The following is an 18,758-nucleotide window of genomic DNA, read 5'->3' as shown; positions in this document are numbered from 1 at the left end:
TGAAACATCTTGAGCTGGTATTCCATAGTCCATGTTGCTCTCAGAACTACTGTCTTCCTACCAGGACAGCCAATAATTAAGCTCTTCTTAGAGTGTTCAATCACTCTTCTAGTCCGAAGTTCTAAAGACTTCCATATGCTTCCAAACAGCAGCATGGTCAGATTCACTTCCTGATACCAATTTCTGTATTTGTTACCTTTATATTGCTGTGAAGAAACACCATGACCAAGGCAACTAATAAAAGAAAGCAGTTAATTGGGCTTAAGGTTTGAGAGGGTTAGAATCTGTAATGGCATGGCAGCAGGAACAGTCGGGAGCTCACATATCGACCCACAAGCAGGAGGCAAAAAGCACAACAGGAATGGCATGAGTCTTTTGAAACCTCAAGCCCACCCCAGTGATACACCCCCTCCAATGAAGCCATACCTCCTAAGCCTTCACAAACAGTTATACCAAATGGGGTCCTATATTTAAACAATGAGCCTATGAGGGCCATTCTCATTCAGACCATCACATATCCATTACCCTTTCTGCCCACACATGGGCAAGTCAGTAAAAAGCATATGTACTTTGCTTTGATGCTTCGAACAAGTTCAAGCCACATAAGTCCCATCCCACACCGGTACCCTGAAACTAACCATGCTCCCTAATCATAGTGACAGCTGAGCCAATCTCCTTTCCCTACATGCTTAAGACATTTTGGGGTCAGCTTTGGAGCCTGGCTTGATCTCCATACAAAATATGAAACCTTCAATTTTCACAGTGAATGCCTGGCATCTTCTTACCACAACCAAAACAACTCTTAATGGAAACTAAATAATGGGTGGTGGGTCCATTTAATCTGATTTTGTAGCCATATGAGATATGAAAAAAGGACATTTCAGGAATGGAATTTTATGGAAATGTGCAAATGTGAGTTTATAAAACAATACAATCAATATATCAACTCTGCATAGATTAGCCACAGGGTAGTTACAAGGCTCAAGTGGCAGGTAGGGATAATAAAACATGTAATAAGCATGAAATGGATCTTTCATAATTCTTTAAAGTTATTTTAGCTTGGAAATAACATAATTAATAAGTACTTTAAGATCATTTATATAATTGTAAAATGTAGAGTGGACTGAAATCATAGACCATTACACAGATTACTAGAGAAAGGAATAATTGTTCAATAAGTGGTTTAGAACAATTAGTGGCTATAATGGGAGAGGAGTAGAGTACCACTTTATGTAATACACTGAAATTACACACTTAATATTTCACAGCATTTGATATTTATATCAAATACTAAAACTCCAGAGATAAATATAAACATTGACATTACAAAAAGAATCCATCCTTGTTTGGAGAACAACTTTATACATATAAGATAAAAAAGAAATAATAAAGGGAAGTACTGATAAAATTTGACTATTGAAAATACTAGACTTCCATTTGGCAAGATGGCTCATCAGGTGAAGGTGACTGCCACCAAGCCTGAAGATCTAAATTCAATCCCCGGGTCCCACACAATAGAAAGAGAGAACTGACTCCTACGGACTGTCTTTTGACTTCACAAGCACTCTGAGACATACACATATCCCCACACAAAAATAAGTAAATAAATAAATGTAAAAATAATCACTTAAAATATTAAACTTCAGCCAGGCGTTGGTGGCGCACACCTTTAATCCCAGCGCTCTGGAGGCAGAGGCAGGCAGATCTCTGTGAGTTCGAGGCCAGCCTGGTCTCCAGAGTGAGTGCCAGGATAGGCTCCAAAGCTACACAGAGAAACCCTGTCTCAAAAACCCCCCAAAAATTAAAATTCTACATATTAATATTATATATTGATAATATTCTATATTGTTATAAGATCATAATGTCAAACAGCAAACTTTCAAAATCATTGAGATAATATGGTAACATATGCATAGCCAGTTTGCAGCTGCCTTTGTCAGGTATGTCCCTTCTTTCCTGTCCCATATTTCCTCTGCCTGATGTCATTTGTACACTCATAGCCCTAGCTCCAGACCCAGGAAGCAAACCTACTTTGTTCACAAGCTGTCTTTGCAGTATAAGTCACTTCTTCTTTCTCCCATTCCTCCTTCTGACTGAGGTCATCACCACAACCAGGAGCTTAGCTCCAGATCCTTGGATCTTGAACCTGTTTTGTTTATAAGCAACCTTTGCCTAATGAACCATTCCTCTCCTCTCTCACCTTTCCCTCCAACCTCTTATATATTCATACCTATAGACTTAGTTCTCAGTCTGGGAGAGATCTTTGCCTGAACCAATTAAACAGCTCGTGCACCAACTTAACCTGACCTGGCTCTTGTCGCTCAACTCCTACAATGTTACAATCTAAGACATGTCAAATTCTCATATCAGAAACACAACCAAGGAATGACATCCACATGCCCAGGTCACATCACAAATAATATGAATGTCCAACATAGTATGTCTTCCCATCAAACCCACTAGTCCTATAGAAATGTTCCCTAATGGGAACTATCTAGATGAACCTGAAGACACAAAATTTAAATGAACACTAATAAACATTATCAAAAAATTCAAGGACATTACAGAAGATGCAAACATTCTTTTAAGCTTAAAGATGATAGAAATAAACACCTATATAATGTCCAAGAAAGTATGAATGCATGGCTGAATGAAATGATGAAGACTACTCAGAATTTAAAACTAGAATTCAGTAAAGAGATAGAAATATTAAATAGAAGTCAAGTTGAAATGAAGATTGAATTGAAAAACTCAATAACCCAACTTAAAACCTCAACAGAAAGCGTTACAAGTAAAACAGATCAAATAGAAAATACAATACCAGGACCTGAAGATAAAGTAGAGAAACTGGACAACACAAAGAATAGACTTTTTTAAGCACAGAGAAGGAACATTCAGGAAATGTGGAATACCACCAACAAAAGAAATCTTCAAATTATAGGCATAGATAATCGAGAAGAACCACAAATAAATCAATCAATGGTAGAGCACAATGGCATAGATGGGATTTTCAACAAGTTCTAAGTAGAAAACTTTTCCAAACTAAGAAAAACATATTCATACAGAAATAAGAAACACACAGAATCCCAATTGGACAAGACCAAACTTCATGTTTGGCATATAAAAGATAAAACTCTAAATATACAGAACAAATAAAAGATACTGAAAGCTTCAAAAAGCAAAACCACAAGTTACATATAAAGGAGAACCCATCATAATAACACTTGATTTCTCAATGGAAATTTTGGAACCAGGAAGAACCCAAAGTGTCACTCTAAATTCTACAAGACCACAACTTTCAACCTAGATTATTGTACCCAGCAAAACTATCTGCTGTAGTGGAAGGAGAAAAAAAATCTTCCTATAATACAAATAGCCTAAAAAATTCATGTCAACCAAAACAACCTAAAGATAATATTGGCAGCAAACTGAAGAGAGGAATAAGCACAACCAATAGTCTGTAAAAAGAAAACAAATGAATCTATAATTTAATGAAGAAAACAAACCAAGGAAGAAAAATGAAAGGAAGGAAAAACTATAGCCTAATATCCCTGATGAATATAAATGCAAAAATCAACAATAAAATAAATAGTAGCAAATCAAATATAGGCACAATCAAGAAGATCACTATCAACCTGCCTATGTCTGAAAATGCAGGGATAGTTCAACATACATAAATAAATATAATAAATAATATAAATATACATAAAGAGAAAAACATAATCATCTCAATAAAATCAACAATTATTTCAGTATAAAAATCCTATAGAGAGTAGAACTTGAGGGAACATATCTGTCTTGGTTAGGGCTCCTATTGCTGTGATAAAAACTATGACCAAAAGCCACTTGAAGAGGACAGTAAGTTATTTCAACTTACTGCTTGTAAACCATCATCTAGGGAAGTCAGGGAAGGACCCAAGGAGGAACTTGGAAGCAGGAACTGATGCAGAGACTATGGGAGAATGCTGCTTCCTGGCTTGCTCATCACAGCTTGCTCAGCCTAGTGTCTTATAGCATCCAGGAGCACCATCCCAGGTGGCATCACCCACACTGAGCTGGGCCCTACCATATCAATTGTCAATCAAGAAAATACAACACAAGCCAATCTAGTGAATGTACTTTCTTAATTGGGCTATCCTCTTTCAAAATTACTCCAGCTTGTGTCAAGTTGACACAAAAATAACCAGCGTAATACCTCAAAATAATAAAGGCACTTTTGGTGGTTCAAATAAGAATGGCCCCCATAGGCTCATATATTTGGATGCTTTCTCACCAGGCAGTGGTGCTATTTGAAAGGATTGGAAGACTTAGGAGGTATGGCCTTGTTTGAGGAAGTGTGTTACTGGGGTGGGCTTTGAGGTTTCAAAAGCCCATGCCAAACCAAGTGTCTTTCTTGCTGCCTGTGGATGAGGTTGTAATTCTCAACTACTTCTCCAGCACCATGCTTGCCATGCCTGCTACCATAAGAATGGACTAGGCCTCTGAAACTGTAAGCCAGTTCCAATAAATCCTTTCTCTTGTAAGGGCTGCCATGGTCATGGTGTCTCTTCGCAGCAATCAGATAATGACTAAGACAACTGTATATGACAAGCCAACAGCCAACATGTAGACCAGTGAAATAAAATAGAAAACCTAACCATGAATACACTGAACAACAGTCATCTGAAATTTGACAATATGTCAACACATACACTGGAGAAAAAAGCATCTTCAAAAAATGGTGTTGGGAAAATTGGGTGTCCAAAGACAGAAGAATAAAATTAGACCTGCACCTATCACCCTGTATAAAAGCTAACTCTTAAGTGTATCAAAGACTTCAATTTGAAACTTGAAATTCTAAAAGCACTAGAAGAAAACATAGGCTATACCCTACAAGATATAGTTGTAGGGAAAAAAAATGCGTATAGGAAAACATTTGTTTAGGAGTCCTAAAACTGATAAGTGGGATTTCATATAATAAAAAGTTTATGTACAGCTAAGGAAACAATCAAATGGATAGAGAAGAAACCCACAGGATGAGAGAGAATCTTTGCCAGGTGTACACCTGGCAGATTTTAATATCCAGAATATATGAAGAACCTAAAATCAAAAGTCAAGAAAACAAATGACTCAATTATAATATCAGTTATGGATTTTGAAAGTGAGTTCTCAATAGAATAAATGTGGCTAAGAAATACCTCAAAAGTGTTCATCATCCTTGGCAATTAGAGATATGCAAATTAAAACTACTTTGAGATTTTATCTCACTCCATTCAGAACAGCTAAGATCAACAAACAACTGACAACAAATGCTAGAGAAGATGTGGGGGAAAAGGGAACACCCGTTCACTGTTGGTGGTAAACTGGTGTAGCCATTTTGGAAATCAGTAAGAAGAACCCTTAAAAAGCCTAGAATAAATCTACCATATTAAACTGATATACCACTTATTGACATATTCCCAAAGGACTTGACATCCTACTCCACAGTTATTTACTCAGTCATGTTCATTGCTACCCTATTCACAACAGATAGAAAATAGAAACAACCTAAATGTCTTACACCAGATGAATGGATTATGAAAATGTAGTACATATGCACAACAAAATACTATTAAATTTCTGGCAAATGGATAAAACCAGAAAATATCATGTCGAATGAATAACCAGTAAGATCAACACTGCATTCTCTGTCTCATCTGGCTCCAAATTTTCAGATTTGAGTATAAAACATGGAGTAGCCACAGAAACCAGAAAGTATAAAGGTGCCATGGGGGAAGCAATTGAGACAGGAATAGCAAGATACAGGTGATAAGAAAGGACAAATAGAAAACAGACAGAAAGAAAAGGGAGCTGTCAATACAGAAGATTAGGGGAGGAGGGGCACATAACATGAAGGCTGTTTGATAAACTCTCAAGGAATCTTTATTTTATATTTATCTAAAATTACAAACATATTTATACATATGAAATATATGTGTATGCATGCACACACAGAGGCAGGGAGTTTTTCCACACTGTCTGGTAATTGTTTTTCTCAAAACCCACAAGAACCATAGACTAATGAAACCCCAATACCAGTCATGAGAAACCTCCTTTGAAGTAGTCTATACTACTCTCAAAAAATATAGGCTGGTTTTATTTCATTGTTTTCCCTTCATGGAGAAAAGGTATACTCCTATTTCTGAAAACACCTTAGGACCTTAGGACACAGGACATGGATAATTCTTACTAGATGCAACCTGCTAATTTTCTTCCTGTGGTCTAAGTTCCATAGTATCAGAAATTACTATAGCAATGAAGGGAAGCAACCAACAGTCTTAATCCATTTGTAATCCTACAAACCACAATGACCAGCATGACAAGATTTCCCTAAGGGTACAATAGTGGCACTCATTTGTGACAGTAACCAAAATCTATCTAATTGTATAAAGGACCACTCAATAAGAGGGAAATCATTCGAGGTACTAGAAGCCTAGCCAACTAGCAATGGCGAATGAAGTCATGAATCTTAGAAGAGAGCCTATCACTCCCACCTAATAGACCAGCATAAATTCTTACTGCATTCTAAAACTTATACCCACAGATAAATGCAGTTCTGACACCTCATCAAAGAGGATTCTCTTGATTTGCTAATCAAGACCATCATAGAAACCACAATTGGGCACAATGCAGAGATCATTGGATCATGGGGATCCCTGAAAAATAGATAAATCTCCTGAACCTAAGATTAAGGCAACGTCACAGAAGAGAGAGTAGAAAGATTGTAAAAACCAGAGGACGAAGAAGTCTGCTGTGAGACTGTGTCTTCTAAAAATGGCTGACTAAACATACCCTGAACAATGACACTATTACTAAACATGTTAAACCAGTAGCATAGACACTGAGATCAACAATTAATAAATGGGACCTCCTGAAACTGAGAAGCTTCTGTAAGGCAAAGGACATAGTCAGCAAGACAAAACGACTGCCCACAAACTGGGAAAAGATCTTCACCAAGTCCACATCTGACAGAGGGCTGATCTCCAAAATATACAAAGAACTCAAGAAGCTAGTCTCAAAAACACCAAACAATCCAATTAAAAAGTGGGGTACAGAACTAAATAGACAATTCTCAATAGAGGAATCTAAAATGGCTGAAAGACACATAAGAAAGTGTTCAACATCCTTAGCCATCAGGGAAATGCAAATCAAAAAAACTCTGAGATACTCCTGTCAGAATAGCTAAAATCAAAAATACCAATGACAGTTTATGCTGGAGAGAATGCGGAGAAAGGGGAACACTCCTCCACTGCTGGTGAGAGTGCCAACTTGTACAGCCACTGTGGAAATCAGTATGGCGACTCCTCAAGAAAATGGGAATGAGTCTACCACAAGATCCAGCAATTCCACTCCTAGGCATATACCCAAAAGAAGCACATTCATACAAGAAAAACATCTGTTCAACCATGTTCACAGCAGCATTATTTGTAACAGCCAGAAACTGGAAGCAGCCTAGATGCCCCTCAACAGAAGAATGGATAGAGAAAATGTGGTACATTTACACAATGGAGTACTACTCAGCAGAAAAAAAAACAATGGAATCTTGAAATTTGCAGGAAAATGGATGGAACTCAAAGAAACCATTCTGAGTGAGATAACCCAATCACAAAAAGACAAACATGATATGTACTCACTCATATGTGGACCTGCTTTATGATACATAGTAGTGACCATGCTTTATCAGAGCTGTTTTTAATGATGTTGCTCAGAATGGTTTCCTTCCAGATGATGATTGAGAAGCTAATTTAAAAAAAAAATGGTGCCAGGTACCACAAGAGTAACAGAACTGTGCTGTTTTTCTGGGATTTTGTTTTTTACTTTTTTTTTAAATGGAGAGTGCTGGATGTCTCTACAATTTTGTTCAAATGACTGCAGAACCTGGAAAAGCTGTTGCTGCTATTGATGCATAACATACTGCCATTATTGGTCTTTTTATATAAATATATATATATATATATATACATATATAATTTGAATTTTTGGAAACTTTAGCTGTGCTGTCAACTTTGGAAAAAAGTATCCCAGTTTACCATGTTGAGTTGGCATTGTACAAAAATTAACAGCCATATTGGTCTAGAAATGTTGAACTTAATTTTTTTTTCCATTTGTACAGAGGTAACGCACTGTATTAAATATGTAAGGTCTTAAAAAAAAAAGGATTTTTGAGAGCCCATCCCTTGTGAAGGGATGCTCTCTTGACCTGGACACATGGGGTAGGGCCTAGCCCTGGCCCAGGATGACGTTGTAGACATTGGGGAGCCCCTTTTGAGGGCCTTACCCTGCCTGGGGAGTGGAAGGGGGATGGCTAAGGGCAGGTGGGATGTTTGGGGGGAGGGGAGGGAAAGGGAGAATGGATTGACATCTGAAGCAAGCTTGTTCCTAATTTGAACTAATAAAATAAAAGAAAAAATAGACATGTTAAATGGGAAAGGGGGGATCTCATGTGCTCTCACCCCTAGGCAAAGATCTACAGACAACTAATGACTGCTGAAAGAAGAATTAGCTTCTCCCAGGGATGAGCAGCTGTCAGAGTTATCATTGTTTGATGAAACACCATGACCAAAAGCAACTTATAAAGGAAATGATTTATTTGACTTATACATCCATATCACTGTTGATCACGAAAGGAAGTCAGGACAGGAACTCAGCGCAGTAACCTGGAAGCACAAGCTGATGCAGAGGCCATGGAGGAATACTGCTTACTGGCTTGCTGCCCATGGCTTGTCATAGAACCCTGGTCCAGTGGCTAAGGAGGTGGCCCCACCCACAATGGGTTAGGCTCTCCACCATCAATCAGTGATTAAGAAAATGCCATACAGGCTAGCTTATGCCCTGATCTTATTAAGGCATTTTTTCACTTGAAGCTCCCTCTTCTACAATGACCCTAGTTTGTGTCAGATTGACATAAAACACATCACTGTTAAGACACCTTTCCTTTCTTCTTCATCCCCAAGATCACACATTTATAAAGACATCACATATAAAACATTTTTCAAACTTAAAAAAAAAATCCCACAACCTTACAAATTCAAACATTTTTAAACTAGTCTCTTTAAAAATATGCATGGCTGGCTGGAGTGCTAACTTTTACAGCCACTTTGGAAATCAATGTGGCAGTTTCTCAGAAAATTGGGAACGAATCTACCTCAAGACCCAGCTATATCACTCCTGGCCATATACCCAAAGGGCATTCCATCCTATCACAAGGACACTTGGTCAACTTTGCTCATGGCAGCAGGGTAGATCTGGGATAGGAGGGAGGTGGGAGAGAGCGACTTGGCGGGAGGCATAACTATGGTTGGGATGTAATAAATGAGAGAAGAATAAAAACATAAATAAAAATAAAAATAAAAATATCAGTCATTTGTAAAATTCAAAGTCTTTGTAAAACTTCAAATCTCTCTCTCTCTCTCTCTCTCTCTCTCTCTCTCTCTCTCTCTCTCTCTCTCTCTCTCTCTCATTTAAAGCCTTGCAACCGTGGGCTCCTGTAAAAATATTTAATTAAATAATTTCTTACTTCAAGAGGGAAGACCAGAGCAGTCACTATCACCAAGTTATGGGAGCCTCCAAGAGGTCTTGGGTCACTTCTCCAGTTCTGCCCTCTGCAGTGCACATAACTTGTCTTCTAAGCTCAGACAGGTTCCACTCCACTGCCACTGCTCTTCCAGGTGATTGTTCAAAAATGCTAGGGTCGCTTTCTGCAAATGGGCTGTGCTTTCACCGATGGCCTCTCCTGGGCTTTCTTTATGGTGCCAAGCCTCAATTGCTCTCCATGACCCCTTCATGCCTTCAAAACCAGCACCACCTGGGAGACTCTCACATATGACCAAGTTCAGCTGCCAGCAGGAGGTACAACCTTGGCCACCTCTAGACCACAGCTTCTGTGTGCTGACTCTGGAAAGACATATCCCAGAAGATTTCACTTCATTGATGCTAGCCTTTATCTTAATCATCACTAATATCTTAGCTCCAGTTAACCAGCATCAATTGTCCAGTAAAGCAAAGGTTTTATTTACTTCAGTGATTCTAGTTTCTTATTAATTGTAGCTGACTCTTCAGACCCAGCTAACCAGAACCACAGATTCTCCATTCAAAACAGCAAACATCCCTGACAGAGTCTTTAAGTGACTCTCAAGCTTCCCTTAAGAACTTCCCAAGTCAAGCCGCCATTATCTATATTGCTTTCAACAGTCTTAACCACCAGGCTCCCACAGAAAACATCACCAAACTTTAAACACTCAACGTGTTTTCTAGCTCAGATTTCCAACATGCCTCCACAATTCTCCCCCCAAAACAGTGCCAAGGCACTGTCTGATTGGTTTAATAAAGAGATGAATGGCCAATAGCTAGGTGGGAGAGGATAGGTGGCACTTCTGGGAATAGATAGGAACTCTGGGAAGAAGAGAATCAGGATTTGCCAGCCAGACACAGAGGAAATGGGATACAGAGGTAATAAGTACTGAACAGAGGTAATAAGCCACATGGCAAAACATAGATTAATATAAATGGGTTAATTTAAATTATAAGACTAGTCTGTAACAAGCTTAAGCTAAGACCAACCTTTCATGATTAATAAGAAGTGTGAGTACCATAATTTGAGAGTTGGTGATCCAAAGGAAGTCCTGCTACACAGGACTGCCAGCCCACCACCCACAATGGGTTGGATCCTCCCCCTCAATCACTAATTAAGAAATGCACTACAGTCAGATCTTATGGAGGCATTTTCTCAATTGAGGTTTTCTCCTTTCAGATAACTCTAGCTTGTGTCAAGTAGACATAAAAATAGCCAACACACGGGGTCTCTCACTGAACTTACAACTCTCCAGTTAGATTATATTGGGATGGCCAGCAATGCCAATGATCCTCCTGTCTCTGTCTCCCCTTCACCTATTACAGAAATATACTTCTGCTGCTGGCTTTTCCATGGGTGCTGGGAACCTGTACAAAAGTTGTCATGCTTGCTTAGCAAGCACTTTGCTGATTGAGCTGTCTCCCCAACCCATAGAAAACATTTTTAAGGACTGCATCACTGAAATGTCCACTGTGATGTGATGATATATTATTTATGATTTATTAAAGTTTGCCAGAGGATTCAGAAAAGCAAAGTCAGCCTCGAGCTATAGTGATCAGGCAGTGATCATCTGCCCCTTTAATCCCAGCAGCCAGAAGCTAGGAAGTGGTGGTACATTATTGCGGGAAATTACCAATACAGAGCCAGGTAAAAATACAAGGGAATTTAATAGGGAAAAGCCTTACTTACAGAGTGACCTAGCCAGCCGGCAGGGCAGCAGTCCGTGCAGCAAGCCAAAGATGAAACCGAAAGCGAAAACAGAGCACCACATAAGAGCCCCTCACTCTATGTCACCCTGACCAGGCCCTCTAAGGCATGGTCAGGCACATCTGTAGCCAGCCCCTAAGTAGGCATGGCTACAGCATCCACTACAGTACATACCTTTAATCCTAGGGCTCAGAATTAAGAGGTAGACAGATCTCTGTGAATACAATGCCACCCAGATCTACACAAGATTGATCTAGTCCTGTAACAATAACTCTTTCTGCCAAGCCACCAGAGCCCTGCCACCACGTGAGTGCCCAAAATAACACACAGAGATTAATATTAGGTACAATACTGCTGGCCAATGACTAGGATTTCTTATTTGTTATCTCTGTCTTAAGTATCAACCATAATTATTAATCTATATATTTTATAAAGACTTATCTGATTGAGGATGCTGGTGGTATATGTCCTCTCTTGTTGGGCTCACGTGGCAAATCCAGAGAAGAGAGCAGAAGGAAGAGGAAGAGAGTGACTTCCTGCTAGTCCCTGCTTATATTCTGAGTGTGCCTGCTATGTCACTTCCTGCCTGCATCACAAGACTTCTTTTTACTACATTTCCCAGAATTCTCCTCGACTCTTAGTCCCACCTAGCTTGCTTCCCTATTGGCCAACAGTGCTTTATTCAACAACCAATAAGATAAACATATACACTGAAGGACTTGCCCCATCATAGTCCCACAGAAAAACAGCTCATACAAAGACAATCACTGCACCTTGGTTCACATCCCTTTAATCCCAGCACTAGAGGGGCATAAAAGATAGGAGCAAGGTCTTCAGTAGTCAGTATCAGGCATTCATGTTTCAGCCATATGGTGAATAGGAGCATTCATTCTCCAGCCACATTGAGGATGGGAAATCATTCAGTCTCAGGATTCTATAGCCATGCTGAGAAGAGGAAGCAGGATCAGCCCATTCAGCCTGAGGTAGTGGTAAGAGTTAGTGGCCCTCTACTTTACTTTTCTGATCATCTGCTTGAAGTTTGAACCCCAACATCAGTCTCTGGGTCTTTTATTTATTGTGCTACACTGTGACTCTTCATAATGGGAACTAACTAAAGGAAGCCAATGTTCAAAAAAAAAAATGGAAACATATTAAATCATGTTGAATCGTTTCCAGATTCAACATGGATAGTAAATGCCCCTTGTTCATACTAACCAAGAGAATAAAAATCTGAACCATAAATCTTGTGTTAATTCAATAGTACTTTCTAAAAAAAAGAGGTAACATGCAACAGGAACATATTCTTTCACAATTCTGGAGGCCAGAAGTACAAAGTTATGCTTCAGTAGGCCCTGCTCCCTTGAAGACACTAGAGGAGAATTCACGCTGGGCCCCTCCCAACACCTTGTATCTTCAGCAGTTCCTTTGAGAGTACTTCACTCTAATTCCTGCCTCCATGATCACTTTGCCCTCTTTTTTTCCTGTATCTCTTATATAAGGCATTTTGAGCCACCCAAATAACCAGGATAGTCTTGTAACCTCAAAATTCTTCATTTAATCAACCTGCAAAGACTGTTTCTTCCAAATAAGGCAACATCCATTTATTCCTGTAATACAACATGCATACCTTGGGAGAGGATTGCACATTTTTCTACCTCCCTCAACAACTGTATCATTCTCAGTATAGGAAGATTGAAAACAGACAGGAGTATGGACAAATGACTTAAATGATCAAACCAAAATAACTGCTGTATATGGCAACAAATAACTGTATAGTAATAGCAACTCATATTAAGAACTGACCCGTTCACAGAACTTTAAAAGAAGCTCAGAATGTGGATAACCAAGATGCCTTCGGCACCAGGTGTGAACAGGAAGATGAAGATGAAGTCATTGAAGCATATTCTTAAAGAAGAGGTAAGCTATTCCTAAACCAAGTTCTCACTCCTACTCTGTACGATTTAAATAGCTACCCCTCCCCCATCCCATAATATCTAGAGAAGCTTCACCAAAAGTCTCCAGACATAAGAAACCAAGCAGAAAGGAAGAAAGAGAGGCAACTCCATGCTGACACCAGAGGGAGCAAGTAACATCTGCATGCTGGAGACTGAAGCATTCCATTGCCAGCTCCAGAGCACTGTCTGCCAGGGGAGAGGAGCATCCTTCTCTGAACACCACATACATGAGTATCTCCAACAAGCTCTATGCTCATCAACTGTTCACATCAGCCAGCCCCAAAAATGCACACAAAGCTTCCACAGACGCTTTTAGTCTCTGTTCTTAACTACAAACAGACAAGTATTGCCAGAAATTTGAGGAAAGCTTCCAACATAAGTACCAAATAAACACCTAGTGCCGGTGTGCTGCACATAGGAAACTGAACAGTATCAAAAGCAGGAGAAAATGTCAAAGACGTTGTAAGAAACCCAATTAGAGAATTGGAAAGCACGGTACCCAAAGAAGGAAGAAGTCTAACAACAATAACAGCTACAAATGTAAAGGAACTGATGTAAATAACTCATTCACCAAATTACAGCTCCAGATAAATAGGAGAGAAATGAAAGGACTTAACTTTTACGAAACTATAATATTACTTGACAATCTCCTTCTAGATCCTCCTGCACGTCACTCTCATGGCTCTTCTAATGAGGTTTTTAAGTTTATGGAGAAGCTGGACAGAAACTAGAGAGTGCCATCACTTTTGTTCCTGTGCTTCTTCCCATCTCACTCCCCACCATAATCTATTATTACCTCATATTAATGTGACATATGCGATGTGTATGTTACAATTCATGAGTGAATGTAGAGTTCATCAACATTAGATGCACAAAAAGATGTGCTCATCTGTGGGCTTAGGCAAATCGTTAATGATATCATATCATTTGGCAAATATATAGATATAAATAGATATATGTATGTATATCACAATATTGATTGGAATAGTTTCTCTTCCTGAATATTCTCTTTCACCTTTCTCCCCCTTAAATTCCTCATAAGCACCAATCTTTGACTATTTATACAATTTTTCCTTTCCCAGAACATCATGTAGTGAGAATAATATAATCTTCTCTAACATCAGTTTCATGCCAAATATGCATGTCTATTCTCATCTTTTCACCTTTTTATTTTGCTAATATATTCAATCGTGTGGGTGCTCCATGTTATGTTCACCTATCCACCTATTAGCACACAGTTGCTTCCAAGTTTGGGCAATTATAAATCAAATTGCTGTAAATATCCATATGAAAGTTTGGTACAAACTTCAACTTTGAACTTATTTGGATGTTGGGTTACATGCTAAGACTATGTTAACTTCTTTTATAAGAAACTACACACTCATCTTCTAAAGTGACTGCATTTGACAATCCCACCAGCAATGAATGAACATTCCTGTTGTTCCATTTCCTTGCTGGTATTTGGTAATGTCTGTGATTTGGACTTTAAAGGATATTTTATGTGTACAGTGATTTGTTATTCCTTATGACATATGATGTTGAATGTCACACACCTACTGGTATCTGTACATCTGTCATCAGCTGTCTTTGGTTCGACAGTTCACCTATTTTTAAATTGGGTTAAGATTGCTTTCTTATGCTTGAATTTCCTATTTTGGGTAAGGTATTTTATCAGATACGAGTTTTGTAAACATTTCCTCTTAAACTGTGACTTATCTCATTCTTTTAGAAACAAAAACCTTTTAAAATAGATACATATGAAACATATGCACATAAACAGGGTCTTGTGTCATGTTCAAAACATGCATCCATCAAGTAACATTTAAACATATATCCCTTCTCAAGCACTTATCACTTCTTTGTAGTAAAATTTTCTAAATCTTTGTTTCTTTTTTAACTATGCCATACGTAACTGCTATCTGCAGTCACCATACTCCAACAGTAAAGACATTTGGGGTAGGCAGCATTCAGGAATGTGTCTCCCTCGAACCTTTTCTTAAGAAGCTCCTTGAAGATACTAGTGCAGATACTAAGAAGAGAACACAAACCTAGGAAAAAAGGCCCACTGTAAGAAATACACAAGAGGAATTCCAGGGTTGATAGTAAAGGCAAGTCCCGGGACAACAGCCATGATGAGCTAGACTGGGAGAACACATGATGCTCTGTGAATGAAGAGTAAAAACTAGGGCATGGAAAGGAAAAGATACTTTCCTTTTATTAATATTTTTATGTTTCATAATGTGCATTCTACTTTATTTATAGAAAAGAGACATAAGCAAATAAATGACACAAATATTGGAGATGCAATCGTTTCTGTATTTGTAGGAGACTGTTTAATGACTCCTTTTCAAAACATCCAAGTCCCTTACATAAAATCCTGCTTAATTTGCATATAATCAATACACAAGACCACAAAATAATCTCTGAATTATATATTAAACTTGATTTAATATAAACACCATAAAATGGTTGCTATAATATATTGTTTAGAGAATAATGACAAGAAAGGGGTTTGGCCACTATAGACTCAATTTAAAAAAAAAATGTTTTGGAGATCATAGTTGGTTGTATCTTCAGGTGCAGAATCAATGGGTATGGAAATTTGGCTGCATTATAATGTACCCAAAGCAAAATTGGCAGTAGCCCATCACTAAGAAAAAAATCTAGAGACACTTGTCTTAGGAATGGAATGGAGGTTAGAGGGGTCAGGAAGAATTCTACAGAATAAAATAGAAATGACAAATTATATGATAGATTTGACCATATGAAGCTTATACAAAAAGCCATTTTTAAAACTTTTCTAATGGGGAAAACTTATATGTCAGAAAAAGTGAATCAAGTGAAAATAACCAGCATTAACATTAAAAATCAAAAAGTATACAGAAGAAAGAAAATGTAGTCACGCTGTAATACTGAAGTTGGTATTGAACAATATCCGCATAGTAATGACAATGAAAATAACAAATAGGTATTTAACTAAAAAATAAAGTATACTTATGGGTCCAACAAGATGGTTCAACAGGTAAAGGAAGAAATAATAAGTATTATTTTCAGCCCTTGCCCTGTCAGCCTCTGCTTCTCCCACCACAGTATCTACCCACCTAGCATTTCTGACCATTCCCAGGAGCTCTCTGGAATGGGCCCAGGAACACCTGGAGTCTCTCTAGAATGTGCCCAGGAACACCTAAGGTCTCTGAGGAATGAGCCCAGGAACACCAAGGATCTCTCTAGAATGTGACCAGGAACACCCAGCCTCTCTCTGGAATGGACCAGGAACACCCAGGATCTCTCTAGAATCTGACCAGGAATACCCAGGGTCTTTAGAAAAGTGTCCAGGAACACCCAAGGTCTCTATGGAATGAGCTCTGGGAAAATACTATCTGATATAAATGAGGCTGCTGCTTTCCCTGAGTAATACTCCCCTTCTGGCCCCTCCTAGACCCCAGCAGAAGCCTGGGAGACATGGGGATGGGTGTGCTGGCCTGTGGTCTCTGAAGCTGTCAATCCTTTAAACCTCTCTTTGCCTTGCCCCAATCCCAAGTTACAGTTGGGTTAGACGGTATGGAAGCAATTCTGCCCTGGTCTTAGAGCCTTAGGGATAGGAGGTAAAAGAAACTTCTCTCAGAGCTCTACTGAAATTCTCTCTTCCTCCTCCTCCCCACTATAGGGAACTGGGCCAATGGAAGGAAAACATGCCATATAACAGCTGTTTGCCTTGACTCTCAGTCCATGGAGTGTCAAAGTTGAGCCAGACTTGCCTCTCAGCCTGACTCCCTCAAGTTTTACCCCAAGGTCCTTCCTTGGGGTAAAGAATTTGGCCAGCTCCCCACAGACCCTTGGAACTGTGCAGTCAAGTACAAATTCCTGAAGAGAACATAAAAAGGTGATGTGGTACTGAGGAGTTGAATAAGTTACTCAAAGTTTCCCATCTAGACAACGGCAGTCTGATTCTAGGGTAGGTGTTCTCACCTAAGCCCTAGTTAAGTTTCCAGTTCTGCATGGAAGTATCCACCTCTTCATGTTGGTGTCATCTTGGCAACCAAAACTTGTAACAAGCTACCAGTCTCCTCTTTCCTACTCCCAACAGCACTTTAGAGAGTGGTACATAGCCTGCTTCTCCTATATGGGTGAGGGATTTCAGCTTATCCCTTTAAACACAGACCTTATTTAGTGATCTCTTGCCACAGTGTTCATGGACCACCATACACTGGAGAAGACGTCAGCATGTGTCCACAGTGGGAGGCACTGGCACTGTTATATTGAGGGCTTGCTGGGCATGCATCTGTGCTGTTGGATGATGAACTAGAGAACAGGGCCCAATGTGAAAGCTCTCTGCAGAAGGCCCTACAGTATGAACGGTTAGGCTGAACTCTGTAAAATGGAGAATTTACTAAGACACATGACTCACACATTGACAGCTTCACCTATGTCTTTCAACATACAAAATCAACCTAACTAGAACAGCAATAAACCCTGGAGAAGTGTTCCCATGAAAATCTTGTAACCTTCTTACTTTGTTGTAATGTGCCTATAGCTATTAAATATAGACTACTAACTCTCTGATGTGCCAAAGCCCAGACAATAGAGGTAAAATCTGATTCCAATAACTTTGTTCCACCAAGAATCCCTCTGGCCAACTGATAGCCACCAGGAAAAACAAAGGGGGGGCTTTGACTCAGTTGATTATCTCTCAGTTCTGGCAAAGAACACAAAGACTCCGGAGCCTGGTAACAAAGATTTCTATGTGCCGTTGCATTTTCTCTTCTGTCCCTGGGTACCCTTTAGCAGGTTACACATTAGTGTTTTGGGAGCCATACTCACCTTCAGAAGAAACATCCACATGGAGGTTAATCCAATGATGCAAATGTTCTTAAAGCAGCAGATTTCTCTTTCCTGGCCTGAGCCTCTGGAATTGAAAGTGGCAGAGGTAGCAGACAGTGTAATCTATCCACACTTTATCTGAAAACAGCATCATTTCTCCAGATCTCTGGAGACTTAAACTAGAAAAAGACCCAAGATGCCTGTCAGAGCCAACAGTGCCTGTCATATTTCATACACGGGATGAAATATAAGACTTTAGGCTCCATTAGCAGCAGGTTTCATTTTCACCCCAGGAAGGAGGCTCAACATAACCACATCTTACTTGTTCTTTCTTACGTTTTTAATATAAATGGCCTTAAAATTCCCACTTCCATTCTCCTTACCACTGCCCCAGGCACCTGGAAGCTATATTATCAGATTTTATAGGCAGATAATGTGGCATTGTGAAGCTACCTATATATACGGTGTGAGGCTTTTGGTTTTTAAAGCTACCGCCTGATAAAAGGAAGAAGTTTGCTCTCTAGTGGCTGACTTACAAAAGGCTCTGAGACCCACACAGTGAGCTGTGTTAGAAATACGAGGAAATTTAACAGTTTTATCTGGGTTATAAGGTTTGAGTGATTCTTTTCATTTTATTAGATTTTATATTTTCCTTACACTGAAACACTACATTATACAAAATGCTT

At 39.1% G+C, this 18,758-nt stretch overlaps 1 non-coding gene across 2 annotated transcripts in view; it reads right to left on the bottom strand.

Annotated features, from left to right (window-relative positions):
• LOC100753968 overlaps positions 1-18,552 on the bottom strand; it is an 81,321-nt gene extending 62,769 nt beyond the window's left edge. For both annotated transcript variants that reach the window (XR_004768282.1, XR_003482916.2), the window contains exon 1: positions 18,073-18,552. This is a non-coding gene — a transcript (2-oxoisovalerate dehydrogenase subunit beta, mitochondrial-like). The remainder of the gene's footprint in view (positions 1-18,072) is intronic.
• Positions 18,553-18,758: the final 206 nt, after the last annotated feature.

The sequence above is a fragment of the Cricetulus griseus genome, chromosome 2 (assembly GCF_003668045.3).
Source record: "Cricetulus griseus strain 17A/GY chromosome 2, alternate assembly CriGri-PICRH-1.0, whole genome shotgun sequence".
In the NCBI taxonomy this organism is placed as follows: Eukaryota; Metazoa; Chordata; class Mammalia; order Rodentia; family Cricetidae; genus Cricetulus; species Cricetulus griseus.
The sequence above is the reverse complement of the archived record's forward strand: the minus strand, read 5'-3'. Positions and strand labels throughout refer to the sequence as shown.